The sequence below is a fragment of the Thamnophis elegans genome, chromosome 3 (genome assembly GCF_009769535.1).
Source record: "Thamnophis elegans isolate rThaEle1 chromosome 3, rThaEle1.pri, whole genome shotgun sequence".
NCBI classification, from domain to species: Eukaryota; Metazoa; Chordata; class Lepidosauria; order Squamata; family Colubridae; genus Thamnophis; species Thamnophis elegans.
In genome coordinates this window covers 37,767,567-37,788,163 of record NC_045543.1, presented here as the reverse complement: position 1 = coordinate 37,788,163, position 20,597 = coordinate 37,767,567, and the positions used below count along the sequence as shown (strand labels likewise).

Sequence of the window (20,597 nt, the reverse complement as noted above, 5' to 3'; positions counted from 1 at the left end):
CTCCTTTGATGTCAATTCTCCAGTCTGAGGGAGTTGACAGCAGGAGAGTGGTAAGTACTCTGCCTGATGTAACTGGCCCCTCTCCTCCAGGTTTCCTATGTGGATCCAACTCCAATTTACATCACTGAAAAGGCACTTGGAAGTAGCCCTTTTGTGCTGTGTGGGGAACAATCCTCAATCTCTGCTGCCTCCCAAATTTGTTCATTTGATTTGATTTGTTTATTTATAGGCCGCCCTTTTCCCTGAGGGGACTCAGGGCGGCTTACAATCAAAAAAGGGAAGGGGAGTGTAGGACAATACCAAAAAGAGATGTGCACAAAGTAAATTAGACAGTAAAACGCAACATTCACTCAGCATTCGGGAGGGGCGAAAATAAGATTATCCCCAGGCCTGACGGGCTAGCCAGTTCTTGAGGGCTGTGCGGAAGGCCTGGACGGTGGTGATCCAGTGGACTACATTGCAGGGCTGCCCTGAAGCGCCACTTCCTGGGCCACCCCCACTTCTCAGTAGGTGTACATCAGAAGGATATAATTCATTTGTCTTTGAATGGGCAGAGGGGTTGCTGATGGTGGGATGCAAATGGAAACAACTCCCCTTGTGTTATTTTGCACAAAAGAGATCTAATTTAAAAAGACTATTTAAAGGACTTCACCTAAGTCCCTGCCTTTTTGTTTACAAAGGCAGAGAAATTGCATACTTACAGCTGTGCCAAAATTTTGACTGCCTCTCTTGTCTCCAAAGGCTGGGGTCATTTCTGCCCTGCCCTGCCCTCAACCCCCACCCACCCCCACCCGCATCACCGCACCTCAAAGGCCTCAAAGAGATATTGCTTCTAGGCAACAACAAAGAAATTGTTCACACAGGCATTAGCCTTGGGGGGGGGGGGGCTGTGGTTGAAGGAGTGGCACTGGAATATATAACAATGGTGTCTTCTAGCCATGGAAAATACTTAAATTGGCTTCCTTCCCAGTGTGGAAATTTACTATGGAAACCAGTATCCCTAAATGTTACAGAGGACATGATCTAAATGATACTAACACTTATAGCCAGGGAACACATTACTACAAGAGAAATAGTCTGGGTTGTTTATATTCTGCCATTCCTTATAAAACATCCAAGCTGTTTTAACAGATTAACAGAGTTGGAAGGGACCTTATAGGTCATCTAGTCCAATCCCCCTCCCGCTCAAGCAGGAGACCCCACACCATTTCTGACAAATGGCAATCCAGTCTCTTCTTTAAAGCTTCCAGTGATGAAGCTCCCACAACTTCTGAAGGGAAGCTGTTTCATTGGTTGATTGCTCTCACTGTCAGAAAATTTCTCATTTCTAGGTTGAATCTCCCCTTGTTCAGTTTCCATCCATTATTCCTTGTCTGGCCTTCAGGTGCCTTGGAAAATAGCTTGACTCCCTCCTATTTGTGGCAGCCCCTCAAATATTGGAACACTTATCATGTCTCCCCTGGTCCTTCTCTTCACTAGACTAGACATGTCCAGTTCCTGTAACCGTTCTTCATATGTTTTAGTCTGCAGTTCCCTAATCATCCTGGTTTCTCTCCTCTACACTTTTTCTAGAATTTATCCCAAACCTAATGAAAAAATACAGATAGATGTGTGTTCTCTTCTTGTTTTGCCCATTTGGAAACAAAGAACAAGTCAAATATTAAATAGGTAAAGAAAACCGAGTTTCATAATTCAATATTCTAAAATACCTGCCTAAATATAAATGTAGCCTTTTTGGCCTGGTATTCTTATTGCACTTTTACTGATGAAAGTAGCTTGGGGACAAAACCTGTTTAATACTATTTTAATGTTTTTTAAAAAACTTTTTTTCAAAATGTTCTATATTAAAAATAATGTGACATGATTCTACTGTCAGGCCTGCAGCCGGTTCATTTTAGGATCTTTGGCCTGCCACACACTATTATTTTTGTGTGCTTTTTCATTAATGGGGAATTGGGAGGGGGAATAGTAAGGAGTAGAATGTGTTGTTGCCAAAATAAAAAATTCCTTTCTAGAAGCCCAAGGTCATCTTTTGTCTCTGCACCTCTGAGCCTGACCGGAACTTGATGGGTGGAACTGCCAGCGTGGCAGAGGAAGATTGGGCCATGTGATGGACTTGTGGGTGTGGGGGCAAGATCATGAACTTTCAACTGGGCGGGGAAACCCCAGGAAGCTCAGATTCAGGTTTCCACAGATGTACCAACATGTCTCTCTTAATAAATTGGAACTTTGAGGAAAGCTCTGCCTTGAACTCTGATTTAATTTTGGATGATATTTGGAACGCTGACATCTACCTTAATGTATCATGAATCTTATCAAATTGCAAAGATTGCTTACTTGATATTGGTTACTCTCTAAATCAGAAAAGAAAGCCACCAATAGAAAAGTATTATATTCAAGGAACTCCATCTCTAATTTCTTAAAAAATCTCCAGTAGTCATCTCACATAAAATGTCCTCAAAGTGAGGGGAAGGGAAATGAGGACATTTGCATGATTTATTTTATTTATTTATTCAACAAACTTATGTTGCAATTGAAGAAACTCCCAGCAGCTTGCTATAGGTGTAGATTGTAGATCATGCCATACTGGCATCTCACACTATTACACAACTTTTAAGATGTCACTTATGTGGGATGATGATACATATGTCATTTTGAAGTTGTTGCAGCTTGTTATGGAGACCACTGGATAGAAGACAGACTTTGCCAGCAAAACAACTGTATTTCTTCCTGAGTTCACTTTCCTTTTTGCTCATTTAGGCAATATTTAATTGATTCCATTCAAACCTTAGAACTATTATTAAATAAATAACAAATTAAGTGACATCCTTTTTTGTTTTACCATTTAAGCATAACTACTATTTGCAGCTAGGTTAAGCAAGTATCTAACTCTAATATGCTTTATTTAAAAAAGCAGAAACTGTTTTAAGTTATGGATTTTATAGATTCTATTCCAGGGAAGAATTCTTCAAATGATCATCAGTGTAGCAGTATAACCTGAAGCCATGGTATCTGCATACGTGTCAAAATGATGATTTCCCCAGTGTATATGAGGAAATCTGCAACTGGAAAAAAACTTGTTAGGTATGCAGACAGAAATAAAATTCAGAATTATATTTGTAAGCTAGGGAAAGTGCTGAAAGAAACATAATGAATTTGAATAAAGACAATTTAATTAGGAAAAGCAGTTAAATGCATATGGGTGAATCCTGGCTTGGTAATGGTAATTGCTTAAAAAAACATATTTTTTTTGCTTTTTTTTAAAAAAAAGACAATACAAATGAAACCCAGAAGGAAAAAGAAAAGAAAAGAAAGAGGAAAAGAAAAAAGGGGAAAAATAAGGAAAAGATTTTTAAAAAAAAAATGACTTCAGATCTTTATCACAAGTAGTTTAAGTTTAAGTTTAAGTTTAATAAAATTTGTATGCTGCCCACTCCCGTTGGGACTCTGGGCGGCTCACAGGCAAGACAAAAAAAAAACATTTAAAAAAATTCAAGATAAGAGATACAATTATTAAAATTAACATACCATCCATTCTGTCTAAGTGGGGTTGGATATTAATCAACAGCCCCAGGCCTGCCGGAACAGCCAGGTCTTGGTGGCTTTACGGAAGGCCGGGAGAGTGGTAAGAGTCCGGATCTCTACGGGTAGATTGTTCCACAGGGTCGGCGCAGCTACAGAGAAGGCCCTCCCCCGGGGGGCCACCAGCCGGCATTGTCCGGTCGATGGCACCCGGAGGAGGCCCAACCTGTGCGATCTTATTGCTCGTTGGGAGGTAAGTGGCAGGAGGCGGTCTCTCAGGTAAGTAGTGCTAACAAATTTAATAATTTTTACCCTCTGCAAAGATCTCTTCCCATAACTCTTCCTTATCCATAAACAAGTCCATAAATCATTAAAATATCAGTCCTGTTGCCAAAAAAGCCCATAAAACATTCACTGTATTATATAGAAACATGTCATTTTAACTTTGTTCAAACCAACCAACCCTGTATTCCTTACTCTTGCTTTTAAAAATCTTGATTTTTAACTCATTCATATGTCATAGGATTTGATTTGCCTTCAGGTTCTCTTTTTCTGCCCCATTCTGATCCCTTGGGGAAGTTAAACTCTTGATTCCATTTGATTGAAGTGAAAAGGCACGTTTACTAAGAGATGCTGATTGCAATTAAGTCAAGCGGAATTTAAAATTCCCACATGCTAACACAGAACTAAACTCTCTCCCTATGGTCTGTTTGTGTATAGCAAATACAGCAACCACCAAGATGTTTTAGGAAACGCTGAAGTGTTTGAGCTGGTGAAATTCCACTCTCAGAGTAAATGACCTTGAAGATGCTAGTGCACATGGATGAACCAGATTGTACAATGTTCTGCTCTTTCTCAACTATAAATTCTCCCTTCCCAATTTCTCATCATAAAGGTATACATCTGTTCCCCCCTTCCTTCTCCAATTTATGGCAGAACACTGACAAGGTACCAAGCTGAAGCTGGTGGATGTGACAGAGGCTTTAGCAAATCTCTTTTGTAAATTCAGAAAGGGATCTTTATCCAGGTAGTTTCCTAGTTCATCATTTGTATTTCCCTTTTGACTATTTGATTTATATTTCACATTTTTTATTTCCCAGTGTTACATCAGTTTCTTTATATTCTAATATTTCTGCATCAGTTGAGATCTATTTATCCTGTATATCTTCCAAGTTATTTTCTTTAATCTGTAATTTCTTTAAATCTTTTGGACACAGTCCTCCATAGAAGCAGATATCATTTGTAGCTTCTAATTTCTGTCCTCATTTTTCAAATATTTCCTGGAGTATTTCGAATGTCATACCATTTTCTGTCATTTTTGTCTCAATGCTGACCAAAGACAAAAGGATTCTGTTTTTCCTTTTATATTTGGAATCTTTAGTCTCCTAGTGTCCTATTTCTGAAATCATAAAGTCTTGAATTTCTGTTATAATTTAAGGTACTATAATACTTTAATTTCCACAAAGATGCTGTTTATTTGCATAGTTATTTGCAATCTGCAATATCCTTGTGAGAAACAGCTTTCCAGAGCACAGGCGGGTAATCTCTCATCTTCTCTCCTTATCCACAGAAGGACCGGTCTACTTAACCAGTCCTTCAGTTGTGGCCACCATGTCATCTCCGCTTGTCCAGAGACATGCTGGTTTGCTATTCCTCACTTGGAAGTCCACTTGGTACCAATAATTGTGGGAGGAAGGATCAGAATAATAGTTTATTGTAAACTGATTACAGCCTAGCAATAAGACATGGTTGCAGAAAAGACAAAGATTAGTTTACAGATTAAGATATTTCTACTACATTTGTGGGGTGTGGGTGGGGTAAGAATACACAGTAACAAACCAGAGAAGGGCTATGAAGAAGTTCAGGAGTAAAACAATTAACTCCAGATGGAAAGAACACGCCTGCAGCAATCAAAATGCAGCTAGTAGAAATAACTCCTGCCATGTCACCACCATTGTTGTGGCCAAAGTACCAGAAATCTAATAGACTGATAGCAAGGCTAATGTTGGGGAAATATAGACAACATTTTAATACCAGATCAACTAAATATGAAATGTTATTCTCTGGTAATGAAACAAATTTGAAGGCATGTCTCAGAAATCATGCAAGCTAGAAAAATATCATTATTGGAAAAAAGGATGAAGGGATTCATATTTTCTGCATAGAGAAGGTAGAAATGTCTGCTATTGTGAAAAAGAGCTGAACTCACTGTGCCCAGAGACATTATGAAGAATCTAGAGCAGGGGTGTCAAACTCGTGTTGTCACAGCAGCGTCATGTGACATATTAGGATTTCTCCTCCCCCTTTGCTAAACTGGGTGTGGGCATGGCTAGCATGTGACACACCTGGTCCATGGGCCAGGAGTTTGACAGCCCTGATCTGCAGCCCAAGACCCAGACTCCATCATATTTAATCCTGTGGTGAACAGCTAAACCCAGGATCTTCCTAATCAATTGGTCTCCATTCTAATGCAAATATTATGCTTGAGTAGCTTTCCATTGTAGGAAGTTAGCACCCATCCTTCTCCTAGAAGAATTAAATAGTCTAGGAAATTTTAAAAAGACAGAATATTATACCTCCCTGGATGAGAAAAGGAGAAACATGCTCTTGGAAAGCAGCTCCCACCTTTGTTAATAGCCCCAGAAATACTGGTGCCAACCTATCTACAAGACAAAAGACTGGCCAGTTTATCTACAAAATAAAAGACCTTCACCCTCAAAACATAATAGAATTAACCCTCTACCCATCTCACCACATGGAACCTGGGAAGATTGCATCACCTAGCAAGATTCAACCAAGCCTGGGACTCAAGACAGCCTACAAAGTTACCCCTGCATGGTCCCATGGGAGTCTGACAATCAATCAGGATACCTGCCCTTACACAGGAACAGGAAGCTCTAAGGCGGGGCCCAAGAGAGGGTATAAATATATGTCTTTCTCTCTTCCACGTACTCAATTGCCCAGGACCTCAAACCATGTGGTCCTGTTCACCATTAAACTATTTTTCCAAACAGCTTCCATGTTTCCAGTGTCTTTCTCCCCACTTGGAACTGAAACCAGACCCACATTTCTTCCAACACCATTGAATTCAGGTAACAATTTAGGAAAAAAGAGGAGAATTGGATTAATCTAATTCTTTGACTAATGAACAGGGACTGGAACATTGAAGCTAAAAAGATGCTGAGGCCCTAGAAAGAGTGCAGAGAAGAGCAACAGAGATGGTTTAGGGGACTAGATGCTACACCAATGAACGGTTAAGGGAACTAGATTAAAGGAACTAGTTACATCTAGACCAGTGATGGTGAACCTTTTTTTTGGCTCCCGTGCCAAAAGCGGGGGGAGCATAGGGGGGTCGTGCGTGGGCACATAATGCTATGTGCGCGACCCCCACCCCACTTTTGGCAAGGTTTTTTCACCATCCCCAGGCTCCAGAGGCTTTCTAGGAGCTTGGGGTGGGTGGAAACAACCCCCCGCCCCCAGACGCCCTCTGGAGGCCTCAGGAGCTTCCCTAAAGCCTCTGTAGGGCAAAAAACAGACCTGCCGCGAATCCAGAAGTTCGGGAATGATGACTTCCAGTTTGTTCGTAGGGCCGTTTTTTGACCTCCAGAGTCTTCAAGAGGCTTCCCTGAAGGCTCCAGACGGCGAAAAATGGACCTACAGGGAACCCGGATGTCGCTTCTGGTTTGCTCATAGGGGCAGTTTTTACACTCCGGAGCCTTCAGGGAAGAATCCAAAAGACTCTGAAGGCTCCAGAGGGCGAAAACTGGCCCTACGGTCAAACTGGAAGTCTCTTTCTGTACTTCCAATTTGCCCGTAAGTGCGGTTTTTCGCCCACTGGAGGCTTCACACTATTCTTGCGTTTCTAAGCAATGCCAATCATTTGGGTGTTTGATGGAATAAGGTATATAGTCTACAGAAATTAACACGAGCCATAACCCGCCTCACCCAAACCCCAGTGTTGTGAACCACAGCAGGCTCAATCCATTATCTTCCATTCTACATATTTTACCCAATAACTTACAAGAGTGCCCTCTAAAAGTTATTTAGTAATCTATTCTAAAAGGGTGTGACAACTCCTGTAATTTTCCACTAAAGAATTACAATGATTGCCAGACAGAGTAAGACAAAATTGCTCAAGATGTTCTGTGAATTGCACAACTCAGCAATTTAAATCCAGTTTCTGAATAAAGTTTTATGCCTGTACATTCCTACTGCTCAGTTTTAAACTGGCTAAGGATATTGAAAAAACGGTGCACGTATTTTAGCCCACAGTATCCTAACTATATAATATTCATTTGTCTAGAAATATGTATGTCTTAATCCCTTTTTTTATAATGGCATAGGAGCGTGAACCCTTTGACTACATCTCATGCTTCTTACTGAATTGCTAAAATGTTACTGACTTGTGAAATCAGAATAGACCAGTCAGAAATTAATGCAAGGGGGGGGGGGCTCTAGTTACCCATTTCAAAATGGTAGGTTCAAAAATTGTAGCTATGTAGTTATGATGAAGTTCTCAAAAAAAAGTGAGATGTTTAAAGAATAAAAGGCAATGTATTCGTTTTTACATGGACATTTCTTCCTTTTCACTGTGTCCTGTTTTGTATTGTTTTCTTTTCTTTCTTTGTTTCTTTTTGGCTTTTATTAGAACTGTGAAGCTCTTTGGATTTGAAGGGGAAAAAAATGTGGCTGCGATTTCCTTCAAGTAACTGAATCTTTTCTCAAAGGCAATGCAAAGATGCCTTTGGTTTAAAGATTAGCATTCTGATGCTATCTCTACACCCCCTTTTTTATCTTTAAATCCAATGTGCTACATTGCCCTTTCAGTATGACATGAGATATGCATGTGTAAGTGTAGCAAGTATCTTCAGGCAAGCTGTAATGTAATGCCTGCATATTCTTCTATTTTGTTCTTGAAACAATGGGCGTGCATTGCATATCTACCAAAGTTTTTTTTTTTTTTTAAAAAAGACAGAGAGTATCTAGTAGAGGCCCTCCCTGTTTGATGAGTTGGATTCTGTGTGAAGGACAAAGGACTTGCCTATTTCCCTAATCAGCAAGACATACCTTTGATAATACAGTATGCAGGCTATCCTGCCAATATTGCTGAATCTTATCCTCAGCAGGTCTGTGATGGAATGGACAGAAAGACCGGATTCAAGGCTCCTAGTGCAGGGGGAAATTCGCTTTCATGACTGATGAACTGTTGCCCAGGATCACCTAGCTGTGTTTTTCTTATAGTGTATGAAAGTTGCTCTCCAGCTCTAGCCTGGCAAGAAGTCAATGAAATGTGAGCTATTCAGGAAGGTACTTGTGCAACTAGCCTGTCCAGCCCATCCTATATCTTTTATGTTGACAAACTGTTCAGGAACAGAATGTGTGGGTGGGGAACCTTTTTCATGCCTATAGGCTAGCTGCTAGACAGTGTAGTAGCTTGCAAACATAAGGGACGTGTGTGTGTGTGTGTGTGTGTGTGTGTGTGTGTGTGTGTGTGTGTGTGTGTGTGTATTCTGGGAGTTGAAGTCCGGACATCTTCAAGTTGCCAAGGTTGAGAAACCCTGCTCTATAGAATTAAATCCACACAGCTGCCTGCAGTAGTTGCTTGGACAAGGGTGAATGGATTCATCAGGAAGATTCCCCCACCCAAAAAAATAACAATATACCTTAGATTTAAAACTTGTCATATACAATATAGTGATTTTTGGACTTTAAATTCAGTTTCCAGCATTCAAAAAAAGATAACTTGATCAAGGAAGCTCTGAAATATTTTGTGCAGGGGGGAAAAAAATCCAGGATCTTGATTTTTATCACAAATTCTATCCTTCTTTAGATAGCTGTTATAGTGCCAATATGAACAAATACTACCCTGATTAAAAGATATATTTTTCAAGAAAGAAACTAATCACAGCCTCTTTTTTCATTCAATTGTGTCCAAATCCTAGAGACTGCAGACAAATCCTTACAGTTTTCCTGGAATGATTTTTCAGAAGTGATTTGCCACCTTCCTTGGGCACAGAGAAAATGACTGGCCCAAGATCACTCAGCTGGCTTGTGCCAAAGGTTGACTAGAACTGATGGTTTCCTGGTTTCTAGCCTACTGCTTTAACCACTACACTGAATTGGTTCTCTGCTATAAGGTTTCTATAACTGTTTATATCTTGGCTAGAAACAGTAATAGCCTTGTAGTTTTTGGCACCCTGGGCAACAATATTAGGGAGTTCCATGGAACTCTGATTTTTACAACTTCTCAGCAATTGACCAGTTGACACATCTAACTTTATGGGAAGATGTATGAACCCATCATGTTCATGAATGATGCAGCCATGCAAGTACAAATTTTTGTAATTCATTCATCATAAGAAATGAAAATGAAGAGCAAAAACTCACTTCTGTTCTTCATTATATACCTTCATCCAATCTCCATAATGTACTGAATATGTTTATCTGATATCATAAGAGAACCCAAACTGAAAACTTAATGAGTTTTATTTATTTCATTTATTGAAATGAAACCCTGCTAATCTTTTTGGATGAAAAGTCCTCAATAAGATCATTCTATTTTTTTCCAATTTGATATTGAGTTGAGACCATAACTAATTCAAAGCATATATGACTTTTCATAATTTTCAGTTTTGAAAATAACTCTTACCTGGAATAATAATACAGTGAGAAAATGCATTTCTAATTTTATACTTAAACTAAACATATGGCAAAGCTGTGCATCTTGAAGCTAACTTGTATAATCTAAAGAAATTATTGATTTGAACCATCAGCTTGGTAGGATCAATGTGTTTCCCAAAGTGAAAAAATATAATTTGTTATCCCTTTCAGTGTCTTCATCACTGATTTTTGTGTCTGAATAAAAGGATGAGACCAAAAATTGTTCATTCTAGATTTCCTTTTTATCTACTAAAATGTTATCAAAAATGTGGCGGTCCTAGAGTGGAGCACAAAATTGTCCATTTGCTCACCTGTAAAGCCACCAGAACCAGTTGGAACTTGGCTAACCAGATGGTAGGAATTATAACCATTCCTTGGAAGGTGTTTCTGCTCCAGCTACCCTAAAGAATGTGTGTGTAAGACATTCATTAATGACATCTCCATGGTTCCCATTACTTTGGTTAATTATTGACCAATTTCCACCCCCCCCCCTTTTTTTTTAGTAAGAGCATGCAATAATGTTGCAACTCCTAGCTTTTTTTGATGAAACTGATTAGCTGGAACATTTCCCATCTGGATCAAGTATGACACTGTCGTTCAAGCAGTTTTAATTGCTTTGGTGGATTATTCATGATCAAGAACTGAACAGAAAAGTCATGTCTCCATTAATTCTCCTGTATATAACATATATAATGGTGAATTTCGGTATATTAAACAAACTAGCCTTCTGAAACATTTCAATTTTGAGAAGTTCAATTTTGTAGTGATTCTAATCTAATATAGTATCAACAATAGAGACCTTCAAGTATCTGGGTTCTATAATCGCCCAGGATTTGAAATGGACACCTAACATTAGAACCATCATTAAAAAGGCACAACAAGGAGCATTCTTCCTGCATCAATTTAGGAAGTTTAGACTGTCCAAAGAGCTGCTAATACAGTTCTACAGAGGAATTATTGAGTCTATCATTTGTACTTCTATAACTATCTGGTTTGGTACAGCAACCAAACAAAACAAGTACAGACATCTATCGATTGCAACCAGCCCGCCTTCCACTGACAATCTTTATACTGCATGAACCAGAAACAAGGCTGAGAAAATCCTGGACATAAACTACGGTATTTCAACTCCTCCACTTAGGACGCTGCTATAGGGCATTGCATGCCAAAACAACTGGACTCAAAGAGAGTTCTTTTCCCTTATGCCATAACTCTGCTGAACACCTAATCCCCACAGTACTGTCTTATGTCTAAGGACATTTGCAGTTGAGCTGCATTGCTATCATCATTCTCTTCTTTCTTATTATCTTCTCCTATTGGTATTTTATGATGATCACTTTGTTGTTTGTATGTACACTGGAGACAAATTCCTTGTCTGTCCAATTACCTTTTGCCATATCTACTCCACTCCACTCTACTCTACTCCTACACACTTATTCCCTCTGTTTTTAATATCTATATGAAGAAGTGAGAGAGGCCATGTGGAGTTTGGTATGGAAGACATCTATCTGGTTAAGGTCAGCTGAAGACTGATCTCCTTTATTCCTTAAATAAATCTCTCTTTCATGGTTGATACCAGAGAAAGTATGAATTTATAAACCATTATAGATTCTGGGATTGGGATGAATACTTATTTTGGATTGATTAGGATTCCTTTGAAATCAAGGTTGCATCACAGAATTTCCTTGGTAGTCCTTCTGAAAGGGCCATGTGCCCTTTAGCTTACATGTTAGCAGTACCCTTTCTGAATTCTAGGTTTTAAATAACTTTTGCTGAACAACATGAGTCCTTAAGTTCTAAAATTATAGCTTGTGCTACTGTTACTTAGCTACTGTTCTTCTTAGAGACCATATAACATCAGACTTGGATCTGCTTCAGTAGCTTGTAGCCTGTTTGAAATGACTTTAAGAAACTATTTATTATCAATATAGTGGAGATATACCACTCAAGGCCCAAAGGCAACATACAGTTTCTGCAAAAGTAGCAACTACGACCTTCAGAACCCCTCTAAACTTTTAGCAGCAAATATATGATGTATAATTAATTAAAGTCGTTTATAAGATGTCCATCCTGTTACCCTCCAGGAACAAAAGTTGCATATACAATACTCCAGTTTTTCTCATAATAATTTTGAAAGAATGCTTGGATGAAAAGGACAGCTCCCAAGTCACTCAATGAGCTTCCATAGTTAAGGGAAACCTGAAGCTGAGTTTCCTCAATTCTAGTCCAACACCTGAATTACTTACACAGTTTAATGCAATTAAAATTAGTGTTATGCATATTATCCTATATATTTTGGGGGCATACATCTCTCAATATATTCAAATAAGCTGAATGTGGTCCATGCTCCAAAAAATGTATGCAGGCTTGCTGTAAAATTTGAAATAATTGCGGGATCAGAATATCGCCGGAAATCCAAAAACCAGCTGGCCGGCATGCGCATGCCCTCTTGCAGAGCCCTCTCTGTGGGCACACATGCCGTGGCCAGCTGTTCTTCGGGTTTTCAGCACTCTGGCACACACAAAGACCAACTAGGTTTTGTGTGTGCCAGAGCACCAGGAATCCAAAGACCAGCTGGTCTTCGCACAACAGAGCACCGGAAACCCGCAGACCAGCTGGTCGGTGCTCGCATGCGCCGATTCCATAACACTCAGTTCTTACTCAACTGTCAATTCCCCCCCTCCCAATTTCCCACCATAAAGTTATACAGCTTTATTTATTGCCCATTTATTGCTCCCTCCCTTCCCAAATTGATGGCAGAAGACAGACAGACATATTAATTGAGTTGGAAGAGACCTTGTAGGTCATCTACACCCAAGCAGGAGACCCTTCCTACAGAGTCTCTGAAAGCAGGTAAAGAATTGAACATTACTCAGATTTGAAGTTATAATATCATATGAATTCTGATTCCCCTAGTACAGTGTTTCTCAACCTTAGCAACTTGAAGATGTCTGGACTTCAACTCCCAGAATTCCCCAGCGAGCGAATGCTGGCTGGGGAATTCTGGGAGTTGAAGTCCGGACATCTTCAAGTTGCCAAGGTTGAGAAACACAGCCCTAGTAATACCGTAATGTAGTTGAAGTTGCCACATTTATGGTTGAAGGCCTAATAAGAATCAGAGCTATGCTTTGGTTTTAATAGTCTCTTTAATTTTACTTTAAAATATTTTATGAAGTTAAATTGAAATTGAAAAGAAAATGTCAAAATGAAAATGTGATATTAAAAAAAAATTAGAACAGTAGCAAAAAGGAGACTAAAATGCCTAGGAATTTATATTCTTTTTTTTTGTAATTTGAAAATTGCTGCCCGGCTTCACTAAAATAACAAATCCTCTGGGATGTTTGTTTAAGAAGAAAATATCTAGGACTATGAGACTGAAGAATGTGCTAAACAAAGAGATAACTCATTTGCAAACTCAAAGCATTCCTACAGGATGTTCTAATGAAAGGTCTGTGATCAATTGTCAAGGAAACAACTATGGATTAGAGTAGATGAAAAATCAGCTGTATACAAAAGGTCACTCATGAGTCATAACAGACAACAATTGCTGAAGAAACAATGGGAAGAAAAAGACATGGACTGAATATTGTGAATGGTCGGAATTTACTCAGGGGGGGGAAAAATCCCATCCCCATAGATTAAATGTATGTATGCCCCTCCCCCTTTTAAAAACAGATGCTGCTAAATAAATGCTGCTGAATGGTTAGCATATAATGCTGAAAACTTTTGCTCTCAGGGATGACCAGTTATAGATCGGTAAATGGGAGAATGAACAAGTAACTGAATCATGGCCCAAAGAAATCCAAGCTGCCCATTCTGAACAGCTGGACAAATTAGATGTGAATTTGCGTTATGATCACAATTTCCATACAATCACAGAACTGTAACAGGCTATTTAGGCCATCAAATCCAGTCTCCCACCCTCTACAGGACTTTTGTTTAAATCTCCAGAGACAGATGGCTGACTAGTCTTGTTTGAAAACATCAAATGAAAGAAAATTTGCCACCATTCGGGATAATCGTTTTTAAAATCAGAATTCACCCTTCTGTAACTTTTATCTATTATGCCATAACCTGTACCATGGAATTATAAAGAAGCCCTGCCCTTCTTATTCTTAGCAATATTAAAGAATGCTATCATTATTAAAAAAAAACAAAAGATCCAAAACAAGAGGAGTAGAAGTTGCATTATAGGCAGGGAATCACTAGCCCTCTACAGAAATACACAACACAAAGGTTGAAAGCCTTCTAGAATTCACTTGGGTATATATTAGATGGACATTGCTATAAGTGTATATTACAGGTCATCAAACCAAACTAATTTTACTAATTAATTTTACTAATTAAAGTGTGCAGGAAACCCACAATTGTAATAATGGGGGACTTTAGCTACCATGACTTCAACTGGGAGACAAACTGTGCAGAAATTGGTAAATCTACAGCTTGCTGACATGCGTAACTGACGTTTTCAAAAAGTTAGAGGAGGGAACTAAAGGGTGAGAACAAATAATCAATGGAACGGCTTTCCTCCCAAGGTTGTGGGTGCTCTTTTGCTGGAGGTTTTCAAGAAAAATTGGACAGCCATTTGCCCAGGATAGAATAAGATCTCCTGCCTTGGGCAGGCTAGTGGATTACATTACTTTCCAGGTCCTTTCCAATCCAATGATTCTATGACTCTATTCCTCCCCCTCCCTTCCCCCACTACCACCTCCCAAGTCAGGTAATACCTATCTTAAATCCAGATTTAAATGCATTTTAAATGTAGTTCAAGATGCTGGGAATTGCCTATCAGGGCCTTCATGGTAAAAAAAAAATGTTCTGATTATCAACCTCTTAGACCAAAGAACAAGTAAAGCAATAGACCCAGACTACACCCTACTGCCCCCTTGTGATTTAATGTTCTTCCTACTTTCACTTCAACTATTTTTTATCTTGATTTAAATGAATATCATGCCTGATCAGCAGAACCTGGCCTGTATTTAGGCTAACATAACCTAATATCTAGAAACCTGGGATTGGATTGCACAGTTGAATCAAAGACTTTGGCCACTGTGTCCAAGGGGCTCACTCTCCTGCTTAGGGACAGCACATTGAAGCTTCAAAGTGTTTTTTTCCAGGGCTTGCTTGATTTACAACAAGGGCTGTCCAGTTCTCTACTCAAAAGGTATATTAATTGGGCAGTGAATATACCACGAAAGCTATGTATTCCTGGCAGAATCTGGCATGATGAAAAGGCTCAATAGAATATAAGACTTCTTAGTGATGTCACTTTCAGGTATTAGTTCTCAACATTATTTATAAATGAACTATTGTTCTAAGTGACTGTCAGTTAATCCACAGCTGCATCAGGGGGTTCTGTTGTTGGCATTGCCAGATCACTACCATAACGTTAGGGCCATCAAATACTGTTCAGTATACTTCTTTTATTATATTATACAGGAAATTATTATATAGGGAATTTTATTATACACACTGCGCAATTTCAGTCATATGGGAACTACATTAGATTTCATGAACTCCAAATCCAGGGGCAAAGCAGCATTAATTCAGATTTTTTGAGCCCTAAAATAAAATGAGCTCAACTCAAATTTGCCTCAGTTTGGAAATGGGTCCCTTGCAAGCTCTGGGCTGAAATGTACCCAATGTGCACGTAGGTCAAGAAAATTGTTCAGCTGTTTAGATGAGAGTAAAACAGATTCACATGAGATTTTTCTAAATTCTGGGTTTGGTTTTTTTGATGGCTCAGAAACAACTGCCCTTCTTGACTCCACTGCCATATAATATTTTTATTTACAATTTCTATCATTAAAATCCACCCCAAAGTAAAGTCCATCTGTACTACAATATATTTTAAATATTTGTTGAAAACACTTCTAATAAGCTTATCTTTTGATACACGATTGCATTGTTTTATGGATATAGTATGGGTATTATTAAATATTTCTGCTAATTTATTGGTTTCATTATCTTGATTTATACACTGCTGAGCAGAATTTTAATTATGAATAATTTAGAAGTACTTTTAGATATACAGGAAGACCGCTAGCCAAAAATATAATTCAACTGTTCCTTACAGATAGTTTTTGCCTTAACTGTTTTAACACCTTTTGTTCAGCAGTCATTCAAAGTTATGATGGCACTGAATAAATAGGGTTATGACCGTCTTGTGAGTTAAGGCCATCTCAGCCCCTCAACCGTGACATGCCCATGATCTGGGTGTTTGGCAACTGACTCCAACATATGACTAGTTGCAGCACCCCATGATCACCTGGTTATCATTTGCAACCTTCCCTGCCAGCTTCCCAAGAAAGTTAATGGGGAAGCCTATAGGAAAGGTATGGGGAAAGTCTCCCATACCCGCACAGACTGCCTCCTATGAAAAGAGGCACACTAGGACTTTTGGAATGAGAATTCATACGTCTAGGGTCTGGAATAACACATAGCCATATTCTTCGCTTCTTTAGGCTTCTGAAGCTCTGCTCTGCTGTGTACAACCAAGCAATACAAAAGAGAAAAGTAGAGTCTTTGCATTTTTCTTGACGATATGAGAAAAGATGGCAAGAAGCTGCAGGACATATTACCCTAATTCTGAACAGAGCAAGATGTGTGTGTGAGAGAGGGAGGGAGGAAGGGAAGGGATGAGGGAGAGAGATTGTGTGTGCACATAAGATATGGTTCTTGCCTTCCTATTATGTGGTTTAAGGGGGCCTTTATTTAGCTAAGGATGGCCACAATTCTCATTATCATAATTATTTGAAGACACAAGTGGGTATCCTGGTGTCCTCATTATCCTTACCCCAAATTGTTGGGAGGGTCTATACTTCAAAGTCAACTGTACTTCTAGTTGATTGCCCAACTCTGTAGTTTTGGGCCTGCTTCTTATGTCTATAGATTCCCCCCAAGCCAAAAACCCTTCCAGTTTTCAGGACGCTCTCCTGGAATCTGACAGCAGCATCAGGAGCTGCAGAAAGCTCGCCCAAGTTGCAACTCAAGAAAGAACTTCCACAGAGGTGTTGTCCGCCCCTGCACAAGTCAGGGCCTGAAGTCAATGAGGCAGTGGCAGGGCAGGAAGCAGCAGGAGGAACATCAGCCAGTCTTGCTCACTGGAAGTGGGTGCCACACCAAGAAGTCGAGTTTAATCCTGCTGACCCTTTTTTCTTGACTATATAATTTTGGGTCTTTCTACTTTTCTGAGTTGTCTTACTTTCTTTTTGATTTACATATTAACTGCTTAATTCTTTTTGTAAACTATTGTAAAATATGATTGGAGGGCGTGATGAGAATACTTGAGCTAAATAAATCAGCTCATTTCCAACTGGAAACCCAGAGAACTTCCCTCTTACATTTGCCCAGGTTCGCCTGGTGCACCAGTTGCGCCCCTACCTGGACCGGGAGGCACTCGCAACAGTCACTCACGCCCTCGTGACCTCAAGACTGGACTACTGCAATGCGCTCTACATGGGGCAGCCCTTGAAGAGTATTCGGAGACTTCAACTCGTCCAGAATGCAGCCGCGCGAGCGATCGTGGGTGCACCTCGGTACACCCACGTTACACCTATCCTCCGCGAGCTGCACTGGTTACCGATCAGTCTCCGGATACGCTTCAAGGTGCTAGTCGTAACTTATAAAGCCCGTCATGGTATTGGATCTGGGTACTTGAGAGACCGCCTGCTGCCAATTACCTCCCACAGACCCATTAGATCTCACAGGGTTGGCCTCCTCCGGGTGCCATCTACAAACCAATGCCACCTGGCTATTACCCGGAGGAGGGCCTTCTCTGTGGCAGCTCCGGCCCTCTGGAATGAACTCCCCACAGGGATTTGGACCCTCACCTCTCTCCAGGCCTTCCAAAAAGCCGTCAAAACCTGGCTTTGCCGGCAGGCCTGGGGGTGATGAGTTCCCTCCCCTCTCGACATGTATGGTTGTGCGACTGTTGTCTACTTTTATTATTTGTATTTTGTCTTTTATGTTCCCCCTTTTTTCCCCCTTTGAATTGTTCGCCGCCCTGAGTCCTCCTGGAGAAGGGCGGCATACAAATAATAAAATACTAATACTAATACTAATTACTGGTGCAGCAGGACAAAGCTCAAGAGAGTAACTTGCATTGAGAATTGTGCCTGGAAGCCTAGCAATGGCCAGTGAAAGGTGCACGAAATATACATGAAGATTCATTAACATTTAAAAAGGAAGGCTGAACATTGATTAACTAGATGTGATATGGCAACCGATTGTGGATACCTTAAGAATGACGTATATCATAGGGCACAAGACTTAAGATTGTTGTGAGGAAATGCAAACCTTCCTGACATGTAGCTACCACCTCAGAAGAAAGGCAAAGATCAAGCTCATAAGGGAAGGATTATGTCTGAAGACGGGTTCTATGATTGAAAATTGCCCGACAAACTGCATAGGAGACATAGGAGAGAAACAAGCATTCTTAAAAATTGCTACTACATGCTATGATATCCAAATATTAGCAGATGTGACATTTAATGGTAACTTAATAGCTGGTGAATTAGCAGGTTCAAATGTACTGTTAAAGAGAACAAATTCTGGGCAGAGCAGGTAGAAACAAAAAGGCGATGGCATACTGTATCATTATTATTAGTTTATTTGGTGTCATCTATAGAACATTAGGGACACGGTGGCTCAGTGACTAAGACGCTGAGCTTGTCAATCAGAAATGTCAGCAGTTCAGCGGTTCGAATCCCTAGCGCCGCGTAACGGAGTGAGCTCCCGTTATTTGTCCCAGCTTCTGCCAACCTAGCAATTCAAAAGCATGTAAAAATGCAAGTAGAAAAATAGGAATTACCTTTGGTGACAAGGTAACAGTGTTCTGTGCGCCTTTGGCATTTAATCATGCTGGTCACATGACCACGGACACGTCTTTGGATAATGCTGGCTCTTCAGCTTTGAAACTGAGATGAGCACTGCCCCTAAAGTCAGGAACGACTAGCAGATGTGTGAGGCAGTGGTAGGTTCCTACCAGTTCAGACTGGTTCAGCTGAACCAGTAGTTGTTTACAACTGGAGTGTAATTCAGCATCCCTTTCCCATCTTTGACTCTTTTATGAGCACTCTGTTTACCACTAAGGAAAAAAATATGTCAATCTTGGCATGTGATCAAAGTCCCACCACTTTGTATGTTGGCATTGAATGCACACATGAAGAGGCAGGACTTTGTGCTTTCAAGACTCTTCTGTTGGTTTGTTATACTGTTTGTCACTCTATGTCAATGTAGTTGAGGCTCAAAACAGAAGTCAGAGTCCCTTCTGATATATTGCAATTTTAGCACACTCATTTAACATTCTTTAAAACCCAACCCACTGATATGTTAAAACAGTTCCAACTCATTATTCCACATTAGCTGTACATTACCCATAGCTATTTTCATTTTAAAAATCAGTTATCAATAAATGTTAATTCTAAATTTAGGAACTTCAAAAATTATTTCTGGTGTTAATACTTTAGAAACTTCATAGACAATTAGGGCATCAGTCTGATATTTTACTATGTTTTAATTACCCGTACAGCCATATTTAGACAGGTAACCCTTTGGGGCAAAAAAGTCATCTTTTAAAATACTAAATAAAAAAATATAGTCTGTTGTGGGTTTTCAGAAAAATAGTTTGCTAGAATTTGGATATACGGTTTTGTCAATTTTTCATAAAAGTTTGGATCCAAATTTTAAATATTTTGTCTCACATTTTCAAAATATGTTTTGTGACTTTTAGTCAGTGGTGGGTTTCAAAAATTTTTGGAACCTACTCTGTGGGTGTGGCCTCCTTTGTGGGAGTGGCTTGCCAGCCATGTGACCTGGTGGGAGTGGCTTGCCAGCCATGTGTTTTCTTTCTTTCTTTCTTTCTCTCTCTTTCTCTCTCTCTCACTCTCTTTCCTTCCTTTTATCACTCTGTCCCTTTTTTTCTTTTTTTCTTTCATCTCTCTCTCACTCTTTTTCTTTCTTTTTTCTTTTTTTATTTCTTTATTTCTTCCTTTCTCTCTCTTTCTCTCTCTGTGTGAGTCTGTCTGTCTGTGTTGCTCTCTCTGTGTATGTGTAGCTCTTTGCCTCTCTCTCTCTCCCTCCCTCCCTCCCTCTGTGTCTCTCTATGTGATTCTCTGTGTCTGTCTCTCTCTGTGTGTATATCTCTCTCCTCCCTCCCTCTGTGTCTGTCTCTCATTCCCTCTATCTCTCTGTGCCTCTGTCTGTCTGTTTCTATCACACACACACACACACACACACACACACACACACACACACACAGAAACAGACACACACACACATACTGTGGTCACCTTGTTGAGTGTTCCAATCACATCTGAAACACTCAGCAACTGGCCTGTATTCATGGTTTTTTGCAGCATTCTGCAGACATGGGAGCAAAATATATGGTTAAAAGTACCTGGCAGCAGCATTCT

The 20,597-nt window shown here is 39.8% G+C and overlaps 1 long non-coding RNA gene across 2 annotated transcripts in view; it reads right to left on the bottom strand.

Moving 5' to 3' along the window:
• LOC116506599 overlaps positions 1–10,578 on the bottom strand; it is a 32,341-nt gene extending 21,763 nt beyond the window's left edge. For both annotated transcript variants that reach the window (XR_004255050.1, XR_004255049.1), the window contains exon 1: positions 10,494–10,578. This is a non-coding gene — a long non-coding RNA (uncharacterized LOC116506599). The remainder of the gene's footprint in view (positions 1–10,493) is intronic.
• Between the last annotated feature and the right edge of the window lie 10,019 nt (positions 10,579–20,597).